Source organism: Chelonoidis abingdonii, chromosome 8, assembly GCF_003597395.2.
Source record: "Chelonoidis abingdonii isolate Lonesome George chromosome 8, CheloAbing_2.0, whole genome shotgun sequence".
Classification (NCBI taxonomy): domain Eukaryota; kingdom Metazoa; phylum Chordata; order Testudines; family Testudinidae; genus Chelonoidis; species Chelonoidis abingdonii.
In genome coordinates, this window is record NC_133776.1 from 49,933,686 (window position 1) to 49,948,558 (window position 14,873).

The 14,873-nt window shown below is 44.0% G+C and overlaps 1 protein-coding gene across 3 annotated transcripts in view; it reads left to right on the top strand.

Annotated features, from left to right (window-relative positions):
- STAG1 (STAG1 cohesin complex component) overlaps nt 1-14,873 on the top strand; it is a 352,185-nt gene that overhangs the window by 59,248 nt on the left and 278,064 nt on the right. The window lies entirely within an intron of this gene.

The following is a 14,873-nucleotide window of genomic DNA, read 5'->3' on the forward strand; positions in this document are numbered from 1 at the left end:
TCTCTGTGAGGCTTTGAAAACCAGTTTCAGTAATGTGACGCTTATCTGTGTTGTTTCTTACCAAACTGTTCCTTTCATTGTATTTTATCCCCTGTAACCTCCACCTGCACTACCTGGCATGTGTTGAATAAATAAAAAGCCTGTTCATAATAAAACGTAACATATTGAGATGCACACAAACACACAGAGACAGCAAAGAAAAATAAGATAACCTGGGGCAAAAGGGCAGATAACACTGTGGGCGGAAAAACAAGGACAGTTTGCTTACAGATACACTGTAATAACAATCAAAGGTGTGGGAATGGGCTCCCTTCTGGTCCTTGTACCCTCCCCTCATAAGACTTTGGGGGAGGAGGATGTGGAACATGGCGATGATGACAGCAGGTTCAGCATAGGCTGCAGAGTGACTCTAGCATCCAGCTGCCTTTCTTGAACCTCAGCCAGACACCTCAGTGTGTCTGATTGCTCGGTAATCTGCAGCATCTCTTCCTGTGTGGTACACTCTTGTTCTCTGCATGTTTTCCTGTCCTCCCTATCCATGTCCAGGTTCTCGGACAGTGTAATCCTCCATGCTTTGAGCTCCGTCTTGTCACTTTTGCAGTAGCCAGGGGTTATTATTACGTTGCAGCTTGTAGTGAAGTGCATTGAGGGGTGGGTTTTTTATAAAAAGAGAGAACATTGCTTCTGGTGTAATGTTATGCACTGTCAGTGCTACCCTTGTGCTTTGTATTCCTTGCATCTGAAACTTTATCAGTTGGTGCATCCTCCACACTGGGACAGAGACTTTCCTAGATTAGAAGGCGGAAAAAGACAACTTGGGAGGACATGTCGAATGAGTTAATGCACACCTCAAAGAGTCACAAGACGGAGCTCAAAGCATGGAGGATTACACTGTCCGAGAACCTAGACAGGGACAGGGAGGACAGGAGAACATGCAGGGAACAAGTGAGTACCACACAGGAAGAGATTCTGCGGATTATGAAGGAGCAATCAGACACGTTGAGGCATCTGGTTGGGTTTTTTAAATTATTAGATGTCTTATTTTGTTAGCTGCTTGAATCAGAGACTGTCCTTAATGGGAGCTTGGAAAGTACCCAGCACACAACACACACTACTGTAAACAGTCAATCAATATAAGTAACAAGTAATCATCAAAACTCCTTGCTGCCTCTGTTACTCTCAGGAGAATGGTATCGCGTATGGTTATCTAGGGGAAACGGAGGATGCCTTCCTGTTTGTCTCCCTCCCTCCCCCTCCAAAAAACCCCCAAACAAACACAACCAAACTCGTGCCGTTTTTGTAAAAACAAACTATTTGGGGGGCTTTACACTGGTGCCTGTCCTCAAGCACAATACAGGTTGCTAGGGGAAAGGGGGCTTTTTGGAAGTTTCAACCAGTGATCCTAAGGATACCTTCACAAAAGCTGCAGCACAAGACCTCTCACCCATGCCTCGTGGCCTTACTCACCGTGGCTGGATGCTGCAAGTGTCTGGGTACAAACCAGGTCCTTATGTTGCAGTGCTGTGTGCTGCAGTGATGGCAGCAGACTTAATACCGTGGTGGATGAAATAAGGTAGCCCTTCCCAGAGACCTTCTGCAAAGGATTGCAGAGTACCTCCATGAAAGCTTCCTCGAGATCTCCATAGAGAATTTTCAGGGTCATTCCCATTCACATAAACAGCTTTTTTTCTGAGTGGACCCTCTGCATAGCTGGAGTGGCCAGTGATACCCACTGCACCTACTTTTTTTGTTCAGAATAAACATTAAAAATAATAGCATGTAACCCCTATGGTTTGATTGGAAGTATGTACTCACCAGAGCTGCCTTCCCTGGCATCACACTCTGCCTACAGCTGTTCCTGTGAAGGGATGGGCTCCAGGGATAAAAACAGTTCTTGGCTGTCGGGGAGAATGGATCCTCTGATTGCTTGCCACACACACTCCCCCTCTTCCTTGTCAACAATGTCCTCTTCATTGCTCATGGTCGCCCAGTGTTCTTGGGAGGTATCCATGGAGCATTTTGGGGTAGTGTTGGAGTTGCTGCCAAGAATCATATGTAGCTCCTCATAAAAGTGGTATGTCTGTGGGGTAGAACCAGAATGTTTGTTCGCCTCTCTTGTCTTCTAATATGCTTGCTGAAGCTCCTTTATTTTCACGTGACGCTGCTGTGTATCCTTGGTGTAGCCCTTCTTCCCCCATGCCCTGGCGATTTTGGCATAGATGTCAGTGTTTCTTCTGCTGGGTCGGAGCTCTGTCTACACAGACTTTTCTCCCCACACAGCAATAAGATACACTACCTCCTATGTACTCCGTGCTGGATCGCATTTGCGGTCTTGAGTCTCCATGATCATGTGCTCGCGAGCTCTCCACACTGAGCAAACAGGAAATGAAAATTCAAAGTTCTCTGGGGCTTTCACAAGGGAGCAGCTGTTTCCTGTGTACCTGGCTGATGTGCAGTGGGGTTGAAAGTGGTCTCCAGAGCTGTTACAGCAGAGCGCTGTGGGACACCTCCTGGAGGCCAATTCATTTGAATTACACAATGCATTGTCTACACTAGTAGTTCTCAAAGCCAGTCCACTGCTTGTTCAGGGAAAGCCCCTGGCGGCCAGCGCATCCCTCAGTCTGCTCCGCTTTCCGCAGCCCCCGTTGGCCTGGAGCAGCGAACCGTAGCCAGTGGGACCCGTGATAGGCCGAACCTGCAGATGCAGCAGGTAAACTGGCCCAGCCTACCAGGGGCTTTCCCTGAACAAGCGGCGGACTGGTTTTGAGAGCCACTGGTGTACACTAGCCCCATGCCGACTCATGAATGTCAAATCAAACGCTGCACCTCTCACGGAGGTGGAGTACAGAAGTTGACTTTACAGGCCATTTAGGGACTTGATAGTATAGACGCATACACTATTCAATTGACCTAACGTGGCTTATGTCGACCTAACTTTGTAGTGTAGACCAGGCCTGAGACGTTACCCCAGGGCATTACCAATTTTTGCATTAAGTTCCAGTTGGAGGGGAAATATTTAATTTTCCCTTATGGAGCATTTTTACAGGGGGGGGGGGAATCTTGGAATTCTTTCCTATTGGGATCTGACTTTGCTGTGTAAGAAATGAATAAGTAGATTTTTGGTGATAGCTAAATTTTGTAATGTTCATTAATCAAAATTGATAATTTGCCTTCTCAGCTTGGACTGGTGACTGAGGCTTCAGTTATCTGAACATCTCCCCTTGCTAGAAGCACATTATGAAACTTGAAAGGAATGTTTAAAATAAAAAAAAGAGACTGGAGTCTCTGTGCTTGGAAGTTGAGGAGAAATAAACGAGTTGTAATGGATCACAGAGCATCAGATACCCACTTCAGAGAAGAAAAAATTATGGTTAGATAAATCATTTTTTTACTGCTTTGAAGCAGCATAAAAATATATTGTTAGTAGTACTGTTTCAGTAGTGCCTCATGACCAACTGAGATCAGGGCCCATTGTGCTAGATGCGATTAAAAAAACAAAATCTAAAAGTTCCCTGCTCCCAGCTGAATATCTGGCTGGCTCCTCCGAGGAGTTTTTCATTTCCAAACCTATGTGGCTGAAAGGGGAGGAGTGGGATTGCATGGGCCCTGGTGCCCCTGGTTGTGGAGGGCTCCAGCATGGTTCTGAGTCCTGGAGTGAAGGGAAAAGGCATACCAAAATAACAAAATGCATGCTATGTCAACTGTATTGTGCATTTTCATACTTAATCCTGTAAAACGGTCCATTCTTCTTTGAGTGTCCTCTGCATATTCCCACTCATGGGATGCACCAGTTACTGCAGGCTAGATAGTGGAAACATTCTAGTAGAAGTGTCTGTTAGATGCCCCTCCTAGCCCTTCTTTCTGCATTTGTGACTGTAAGACTGTAAATGGGGCGTGACTCTTCCGTACCACTCAAGTTCTTTTCAACTGCACCAGAAGACAGATGTGAACCTCTCCAGGTCCTTTGGCTCCACATTTGTTTTCAAAGCAAGTTTAGAGATCTTAGTGCTAGTTTTACTGTTAATCATAGTTAGGAGAGCTTAATAGTTATGAGATAATTTAATTCCTTTGTTGTAATTAATAATACTTAGCTCTTCAGTTCCATCTCCAGTTCCATGTCAGAGCTGAAGAATTTTAAAAAGTGTGTATCCTATCCAGTCATCTTCCTGGTGTCTGATGCTCAACCTAGTGCCTCGTGTGCCTGGATGAGGGCTATTCTCTATCCAGATGATCAGTTTGCTCCACATTCCCTGCGCAAGCTCAGAAGGATCTACAGAATAGGCTTCAAGAACTGTTGGCTGTGTTGTGTTGATTACAAATTTGAATAAGTGCCCAATGCTAAGGACAGGAGTTCTGTCGTGGCTCCAGGCAAGTTCAGAATCAAGGAGAAAGTAGTTCTGTATAAAGCATTGGTCTCTGCACTAGACTATGGATCCAAGGCAGTATCTGAATGGAAGGAAACTTTTCAAGCCCTGAATGAAAGTAAAGCGTCCTTCAATTTTGTCATCTCTGTCAAATGTCAAGTCACAAGTTTGACATGAGGATTGAGAGCTGCAGACCGATCAACAGTGTATCCACTTCCCCACCATTTGGAAGTTAGCTTTCTCAATTCCTCCAGGCATGGACCTCAGTCACACTGGACAGTTGGGTTTTGGAAGTAATAGAGAAAGTCTGTGCCTTTTGAATTAGAAAACCTTTATCGGTCCCCTTTCTCTCCCTTTTCAGGGTACCTGTCCCACGAGAACATATTAAGAAATCCAGTCTCTGATTTTATTAGGAGCAATAAAGGAAGTTCCAAGGGGGTCCAGAAAGGGGTGTTGTGCACAAGATATTTCCTAATATTAAAGGAAATTGGAGGTCTCTATCTGCTGTTAGACATGAGAGAGCTTAACACACATAGCAGGAAGCTCTAGATTCATATGTTGACTCTGGTGTTTATTATTCATTCCCTTTTGACTCTAAGTTGGTTTTCAACTTTTGAACTAAAGGAGGATGCATATTTCCATATCTTTGTAAGGCCAAATCTCCACACACGTCTACACTTCGCTATCTGCCAGGATCATTTTCAATACAAGGTTCTATCTTTTGGCCTTTTATGCTGCACAACAGTTTTAATGTTGGTTTTGTTAGCAGCTTGTCTGAGATGTTATGGTATTTTTGTCTGTCTATATTCGGATGATTGATTTCTCAAAGCTACAACAAAAGAAGGCCTTATGAAAAACATTTGCCTGATGTGTACTCTTTTTTGGACAATTTAGGACTTGATGAATATGAAAAAAAGTCTCTTTCCTACTCAAAGAATCACATTCACAGGGGCCAGATCTTGACTCTCAGGAAGGCAAAGTTTTTCTTCCAATGGGGAGAGATCTAAAATTTCAGTCTGTCATACAGATATTGATACAAAATCTCCTCTAAAAGATCATTTTCTTTCAGGGTTCTTCAGCTTCAGCAGTTTGTCACGCTTCATACCAGACTCAGAATGAGACCTTTTCAACATTAGTGACACATACTTTCAACCCAAGCAAGGCCAACGTGTTCAGAATATGCCATCCACAGCCTCAGGAACAACTCTGACATCATAATTAAAAAGGCTGACAAAGGAGGTGTTTGTCGTCCTGAATAGGTCGGAATATGAATGAGAGGCTGCTAGGCAGATCTCTAACACCACATTCTACAGGCGTTTACCCTCTGATCCCACTGAGGGTTACCAAAAGAAACTACAGCATCTGCTCAAGAAACTCCCTGAAAAAGCACAAGAACAAATCTGCACAGAGACATCCCTGGAACCCCAACTAGGGGTATTCTGTCTGCTACCCAAGATCCATAAACCTAGAAATCCTGGTTGCCCCATCATCTCAGGCATTGGCACCCTGACAGCAGGATTGTCTGGCTATGTAGTCTCTCTCTGCAGGCCGTACGCTACCAGCACTCCTAGCTATCTTTGAGACACCACTGACTTCCTCAGGAAAATACAATCCATTGGTGATCTTCCAGAAAACACCATCCTGGCCTCTATGGATGTACAAGTGCTCTACACCAACACAAAGATGGACTACAAGCCATCAGGAACAGTATCGCTGATAATATCATGGCAAACCTGGTGGCTGAACTTTGTGACTTTGTCCTCAACCACAACTATTTAACATTTGGGGACAATGCATACCTTCAAGTCAGTGACACTGCATGGCCCCACAGTATGCCAACGTTTTTATGGCTGACTTAGAACAACACTTCCTCAGCTCTTGTCCCCTAATTCCCCTACTCTACTTGCACTACATTGATGACATCATCATCATCTGGACCCATGGAAAAGAAGCCCTTGAGGAATTCCACCATGATTTCAATAATTTCTATCCCACCATCAACCTCAGCCTGGACTAGTCCACACAAGAGATCCACTTCCTGGGCACTACAGTGCTAATAAGTGGTGGTCACATAAACACCACCCTCTACTGGAAACCTACTGATCGCAATACTTACCTTCATGCCTCCAGCTTTCATCCAGACCACACCACACAATCCATGGTCTGCAGCCAAGCTCTAAGATACAATGGCATTTGCTTTAATCCCTCAGACAGAGACAAACAACTACAAGATCTCTATCAAGCATTCTTACAACTACAATACCCACCTGCTGAAGTGAAGAAACATTGACAGAGCCAGAAGTCAGACACTGCAGGACAGGCCCAACAAAGAACGTAACAGAACGCCACTAGCCGTCACCTTCAGCCCCCAACTAAAACCTCCAGCTCATCATCAAGGATCTACAACCTATCCTGAAGGACGATCGCCTACTCTCTCAGATTTTGGGAGACAGACCTGTCCTCGCTTACAGACAGCCTCCCAACCTGCAGTTAACCATACACCACACAACAAAAACATTAACCCAGGAACCTATCCTTGCAACAAAGCCCGCTGCCAACTCTGTCCTCATATCTATTCAGGGGACACCATCGTAGGACCTAATCACATCAGCCACGCTGTCAGAGGCTCGTTCACCTGCACATCTACCGATGTGATATATGCCATCATGTGCCAGCAATGTGTCTCTGCCATGTACATTGGCCAAACCGGACAGTCTCTACACAAAAGAATAAATGGCTCAAATCAGATGTCAAGAATTATAACATTCAAAAACCAGTTGGAGAACATTTCAACCTCCCTGGTCACTCAATTACAGACCTCAAAGTCGCAATACTCCAACAAAAAAACTTCAGAAACAGACTCCAATGAGAAACTGGAGAATTGGAATTAATTTGCAAACTGGACACCATTAAATTAGGCTTGTATAAAGACTGGAAGTGGATGGGTCATTACACAAATTAAAATCTATTTCCCCGTGCTGATTTTTCACCCTACTGATACTCACACTTTCTTGTCAACTGTTGGAAATGGGCCATTCTGATTATCACTTCAAAAGTTTTTTTTCTCCTGCTAATGTCCCACCTTAATTGATTATTCTCGTTACAGTTGGTATGGCAACATCCATTTATTCATGTTCTCTCTGTATATATATCTTCCTCCTGTATTTTCCACTGCATGCATCTGATGAAGTGGGTTTTAGCCCACGAAAGCTTATGCTCAAATAAATTTTAGTCTGTAAGGTGCCACAAATACTCCTCATTCTCTCCCAAAAGTAATTCTAGTGTTGTGGTGGACTCAGCCAGAGAATGTTCTCAAAGGAATATAGACTCATAGACTTTAAGGTCAGAAGGGACCATTGTGATCATCTAATCTGACCTCCTGCCCAATGCAGGCCACAGAATCTCACCCACCCACTCCTGTAACAAACACCTAACCTAGTCTGAGTTATTGAAGTCCTCAAATCATGGTTTGAAGACTTCAAGCTGCAGAGAATCCTCCAGCAAGTGACCCGTGACCCATGCTGCAGAGGAAGGTGAAAAAACCGTCCAGGGGGCTCGGCCCATCTGCCGCTGGAGGAAAAATTCCTTCCGACCCCAATACAGCGATCAGTGTAAACCAGCTGAGCATGTGTGGGCAAGACTCACCAGCCAGCATGCCAGGAAAGAATTCTCTGTAGTAACTCAGAGTCCTATCCATCGAACATCCATCACAGAACCACTGGGCATACTGACTGCTGAATCAAAGAGATCAGTTGCCAAATTAATTGCCAAATTAGGCTATCCCATCATACCATCTCCTCCATAAACTTGATCAGCTTAGTCGGTAAAGCCAGACTATGTCTTTTGCCCCCACTACTCCCTTAGAAGGCTGTTCCAGAACGTGCACTTCTTCTATTGGTTAGCAAACCTTCATCTAATTGTCAAGTCTAAACTTCCTAGTGTTCAGTTTATATCCATTTGTTCTTTGTGGTCCACATGGTACTAGCTTTAAATAATTCCCTCTCTCTCCTAATAGCTAAGTCCCTCTGATATATTTATACAGTAACAAGTCATATCCTCCTCAACCTTCTTTTGGTGTAGTGCTAAACAAGCAAAGCTCTTTGAGTTTCCGTTTCATAAGACAGGTTTTCCATTCCTCGATCATCCTAGGAGTAGCCCGTCTCTGAACCTGTTCCCAGTTTGAATTCATTCAGAAATGCACACAATAGTCAGATGACGGTCTCATCAGTGCCTTGTATTAATGGTTACTAACACTCCTTATCTTTGCTGGAAATACCTCGCGATGGCATCCTAAAAATTGCATGTAGCTTTAAGTGACCATATCACATGGCGACTCATAGTATCCTTGATCACCAAATACTCTGCATGGTCTTTCTCCTTCGTCGTGTTACGGCCAAACGTGATTGTGTCTCCAATTTATAACTAAAATTTTGATTATCACCTAAATGCTGACCTTGCACTTTTCCCACTATTAAGATGTTCGAGTCCTATTACTTACTTCTCCCACGTTTACGCAAGGTCATCAGATCTTCCCATATGATGTCTCCGCGTCTGTCTCTGTGTTAGGCAATACCTCTCAGCTTTGTGGTCATCTGCAAACTTTATTAGCACATTACCCAACTTTTTATGCCTACGGTCAGTAATAAAAAGATTAAATAACTGATCCCTGAGGAATTCCACTTAGTAACCTCCTTCCAGCCGGACAGTTCACCTTTCAGGTGCGACCTCTTTAACCAGTTCCTTATCACCTTTCGAATGTTTCATATTGATCCCCATCTTTTCCAATGTTAATACTAATTCCCCATGTGGAACCATGTCAGATGCCTTGCTGAAATGCGAGGGTAAATTAGATTCCACTGCGCTTTCACAATATATAGGTTCTCTGTACCTTCTTCAAAGGAAGATCTCTCTCTTTGCAGGTTGGTTTGGCACAACGATCTACCTTTTGTAAAACCATGTTGTATTTTGTCCCAATTACCATTGACCTCAATGTCCTTAACTACTTTCTCCTTCAAAATTTTTTCCAAGACCTTATATACTACAGATGTCAAACTAACAGGCCTATAGTTACTCGGATCACTTTTTTTCCCTTTCTAAAAATAGGAACTATGTTAGCAATTCTCCAGTCGTACGGTACAACCCCTGAGTTTACTGATTCATTAAAAATTCTTGCTAATGGGCTTGCAATTTCATGTGCCAGTTCCTTTAATATTCTTGGATGAAGATTATCTGGGCCCTCTGATTTTGTCCCATTAAGCTGTTCGAGTTTGGCTTCTACCTCGGATGTGGTAATATCTACCTCCATATCCTCATTCCCATTTGTCATCCTCCATTATCCCTAAGCTCCTCATTAGCCTCATTAAAGACTGAGGCAAAGTATTGTTTAGATATTGGGCCATGCCTAGATTATCCTTAACCTCCATTCCATCCTCAGTGTTTAGCGGTCCCACTTCTTCTTTCTTTGTTTTCTTCTTATTTATATGGCTATAGAACCTTTTACTATTGGTTTTAATTCCCTTTGCAAGGTCCAACTCTACATGGCTTTTAGCCTTTCTCACTTTATCCCTACATGTTCTGACCTCAATAAGGTAGCTTTCCTTGCTAATCCCGCCCATCTTCCACTCCTTGTAGGCTTTCTGCTTTTTCTTAATCACCTCTCTGAGATGCTTGCTCATCCAGCTTGGTCTACAACTCCTGCCTATGATTTTTTTCCCCTTTCTTGGGATGCAGGCTTCTGATAGTTTCTGCAACTTTGACTTGAAGTAATTCCAGCCTCCTCTGCCTTTAGATCCACAAGTTCTTCAGTCCAATCCACTTCCCTAACTAATTTCCTTAATTCTTTAAAGTTAGCCCTTTTGAAATAAAAAAACCCTAGTCCAGATCTATTTTTGTTTATCCTTCCATCTAGTTTGAACTGAATTAGCTCATGATCACTCGAACCAAGGTTGTCCCCTACAACCATTTCTTCTATGAGGTCCTCACTACTCACCAAAACCAAATCTAAAATGGCATCCCCTCTTGTTGGTTCTTCAACTACTTGGTGAAGAAATCCATCAGCTATCACATCCAGAAAAATCTGAGCCCTATTATTTTACTAGCACTTGTCCTCCAGTCTATATCTGGGAAGTTAAAGTCTCCCATGATCACACAATTCCCATTAGTGTTTACTTCATTAAAAACATTAAAGAGGTCTCTATCCATATCCAAATCAGATCCGGCGGTCTGTAGCACACCCAAGCACTATCTCAGGGAGGCTCTAGTAGCTTTCTTTCCCAATGTGATTTTTGCCCAGACAGACTCTGTCTTATCCATTCCATCACTTCTTATTTCTTTACAGTTACCTCATCATTGATATACAATGCTACTCCACCACCTTTGCCTTTATTTCTGTCTTTCCTAAACAGCACATAGCCTTCAATACCTGTACTCCAGTCATGACTACTATTCCACCATGTTTCTGTTATCCCTATAATATCGGTTTCACTTCCTGCACCAGTAGCTCTAGTTCCTCCATTTTGTTACCTAGGCTCCTCGCATTAGTGTACAGACATCTTAATTTTTGCCGTTTGGCTTCACTGACATTCTTTACCTGGTTAGGCACAGACATTCTACCACCAGTATCACCTATTAGACTGGTATCTACACTACCCTTCCTCCTTATGTCCATTCTTCTGCCCACAGCTGTATCCTTTCTTACTTTGTTTTCTTCCCTCTCAATGTTAAATTCGGCGTGGAGATTACCTGGACATCTCCCAACCATCTCCCCCAATTCCTAGTTTAAAGCTCTCTTAATCAGTTGGGCGAGCCTCCATCCTAGAAGTCTATTTCCCTCCTTACTCAGGTGAAGTCCATCCTGAGAGAACAGTCCTCTGTCCATGAATGCTTCCCAGTGGCCCATACATCCCAAAGCCCTCCTTATAGCACCACTGCCTGAGCCATCTGTTGATCGCATAATCATAATCTTGTCACACCTTTGTTGCCCTTCTCTAGGAACAGGCAGAATCCCACTGAAGATCACCTGAGCCTCGATTTCCTTAAGCGTCTTCCCAGTCTGGCATAGTCTCCCTTGATACGTTCCAGCGAGAATCTAGCCGTATCATTCGTTCCCACATGAAGGACAATCAACGGATTCTTTCCTGCTCCCGTTAGGATCCTTTTCAGCCTCAGGTCCACATCCCGTATCTTAGCACCTGGCAGACAGCACACCCTTCTGTTCTCCTGGATCAGCTCTAGTTACAGGCCTGTCTATTCTTCTAGACTGTATCCACTTCCAACATAACCTGCCTTTATCTTGGTGACTGTTGATTCTCCGGCTATCCCTTGGCTACCACTGGCTGGCAAGTCCTCTCGATTCCTATGCACCCCTTGCAATCCTCTCGCAACTATCCTGCTATTCGTCCTGGGGCTCATATTTGGTGTGTCTCCATTGTCTCTATCCCCTCTTCCTCATGTAGCGACTAGCTGCTCTTCTCTCTTTTCCTCTAGCCCTCTTCACCTCAGCAACCACCTGCTGTGGCCCGTTCTTCATTTTCCAACTTCTGCAAACCTGTTCCTGAGCTTATTTTCTCCTTCACTGGCCCGTCTATTTCCTTCTATTTCTGATTCTCATTAGCTCACAGCTTCACTGTCCACTTTCCTCACCCAGGGTCTCCCCTCAGATTCTTTGGTCCTGCTCTCCACCTCAGGTCTGAGCTTATCCTTCAGCCTTCCTCATGTCTTTGCTCCATCGTCTGCTCGAACCCCCTTCTAAACTCAGCCAGAGTTTCCACCTGCATCTCCAGCCCTCAGATCTTTTCTTCCATCAGCTCTATCAGGCAGCACTTCATGCAGACAAAACTCTTTTCAGGTACTCCGTCCAAGATCATGTACATGCCGCAGCTTCCACATCCGATCATCCTCATTGTGTCTTTCACTGCTGCCTCTGTATCGGTCATAGCCTTCCCACCTAAAACCTGTTAGTTCAAGAAACACAAACCAAAACAAACCCGCAACAGGCACCAGAACACTGGCAGACCACTAATTCAAAACACATTCAGCTTTTGAAGGTTTCCAGAGAGAGTTTTCTTCATCATCATGCAGGACATGCAGTGTCTCATTTCTTCTCAAGGGCAGACAGACAGTCTATCCATTTTGCTCATGTTTCTACTGAATTGGGGGAGAGTACTGTTGTATGTTTTCCAGTGATACAGAAGGTACTGAGAGAGAGAAGACATGATGGGACCAAGGTAATCTTAGTAGCTCCTCCATGGTCAAGGTGACAGTGGTGGGTGTTTGTCTACTACTGAAATCTATGAAAGGCTCTGTCTTTAAGGATTCAGAGAATTTTAGGCCAGAAGGGATCATTAGATCATCTAGTCTGATGTCCTGCATATCATAGACCATTAAAATTCACCCAGTTGCTCCTGTATTGTGCCCAGTAATTTGTGTTTCACTAAAGCAGGGGTAGGCACCCTATGGCACGTGTGCCGAAGGTGGCACGCGAACTGATTTTCAGTGGCACTCATGCTGCCCGGGTCCTGGCCATTGGTCTGGGGGGCTCTGCATTTTAATTTAATTTTAAATGAAGCTTCTTAAACATTTAAAAAACCTTATTTACTTTACATACAACAATAGTTCAGTTATATATTATAGACATAGAAAGAGACCTTCTAAAAACATTAAAAGATATTATTGGCACTCAAAACCTTAAATTAGAGTGAATGAATCAAGGCTCGGCGCACCACTTCTGAAAGATTGCTGACCTCTGGACTAAAGTGTAACTTGTGTTTTGACTAAAGCACATGATCCAGAAGGAGGTTATAGATCTTTTGATCTGAAGACACCAAAAGATGAAGAATCCACTTCCCTTGGCAGTTTGTTCCAATGGTTAATCGCCTTTGCTGTTAAAAACCATGAATATGTGTGCCAATTCAGAGTTTCATAAGGATAAATGTTATATTTAATCCACACCAACTGCAGAGGCTGAAAGAAAATGTTGTAAGTATTTTGGTCATTGGTCACCCTTCTGTATGCTGGTGTTGCACAGTTGCAGGTTTGAAGGTTGAGAGATGTGCTTTTTGCTGACAGGAATGGGGAAGCACACTAGGCAGAGCTGCTGCTGCGGCTGCTTCTGACTATCTATTTTCCAGAATTGGGAAAAGCTATAGAGTGTTGTGTCATCGCTACTAAATATGATGTGTGTTGCTCCTGGAATATCTACTTTCAGTACCTTTTTAAATGGTGATAAAATGACATGGAGACAAAAACCTTCCTAATGCATGTTGCAGTCTCTCATGTTCAAGAGGTTTGACACAAATCATAGGAGCAGCTTCATCAATGCAATTTCTACCTTTGTTTCCCAGGCAGATGCAGCTCCCCTTGTCATTTCCCTAATCTTGCGGAACCCACTTAAGTACATCAGCCAAGTATAAAAATTAGAAAATTAATGCAAAAAATCCCTTTATTTTAGTGACTTTTTAAGGATCCATCAGGATGCACTCAACTTTAAGGGCACAGAATGAAAAGTTCCTAGCATTCATTTCCCCCTTCACAATGTCTACAAGGCTTTCTGTAACACGCTGCATCGCTCCATAATGAAGGCTATGTTTTAGTCACGGGTAGTTTTAGTAAAAGTCATCAACAGGTCATGAGCAGTAAACAAAAAATTATGGCCCGTGACCTGTCCATGACTTATACTCTACCCCTGATTAAATCTTGGGAGGACTATGGGTGCTTGTGGGGGGCCTGCAAGTGCTCAGGGGTGGTGGCACAGGGGGTGCTCGGGGTACTGCAGGTGCTGGGTGTGGTTGGTGGGACTTGCAGGCTCCCTATTCGGCTTCTCAGAAGTGGCGACATGTCCCTCCCTAAGCTCCTAGTTCTGCTTGCTGCCAGCTGTGCAGCTCCCGTTGGCCGGGAAGCACGGCCAATGGGAGCTGCGAGGGCAGTAGCTGCAGGCGGAGGCAGCGTGTGGAGCTAGGAGCTGAGGGAAGGACATGTTGCTGCTTCTGGGGAGACCCCACAGAGTCTTCATCCCCTTCTGCGCTTGAGCCCCCTCCAACACCCGAACTCCTGCTGGTGGGGGGTGGCCTGAGACTGGCCCAACAGTGGCCAGTGTGGCTGGCCCAGCTGCTGCAGAAGTCATGGAGGTCACAGAAAGTCATGAAATCGGTGATCTCCATGACAAGCTCACAGTCTTGTCTTATCTCATCCATAATGCATTCACTTTCACTTCCCACAGATACTGAAAAGCAACACACACGCTTTATTCATCAAACTCTCGTCTAATACAACAACTTTACAGCAGCTCCTCATATTCTGTTGTATCAACAGATCAGCCTATCTGAGTTTCACACAGTCCATTAATTTGGAAAGTTGTTCCATAGAAGTCGCCTTTGTGATGTGATTAACTCACTGGTCTCCAGACTAGAGAGTTCCTCTTGTGAGCATGCATAATTGTCTATTTTATTCTAAGTTCTGCCTTACTGTGTAAGGTGAATGAATTTAGCCTTGTTTTTGGAATCCTCATGGTTA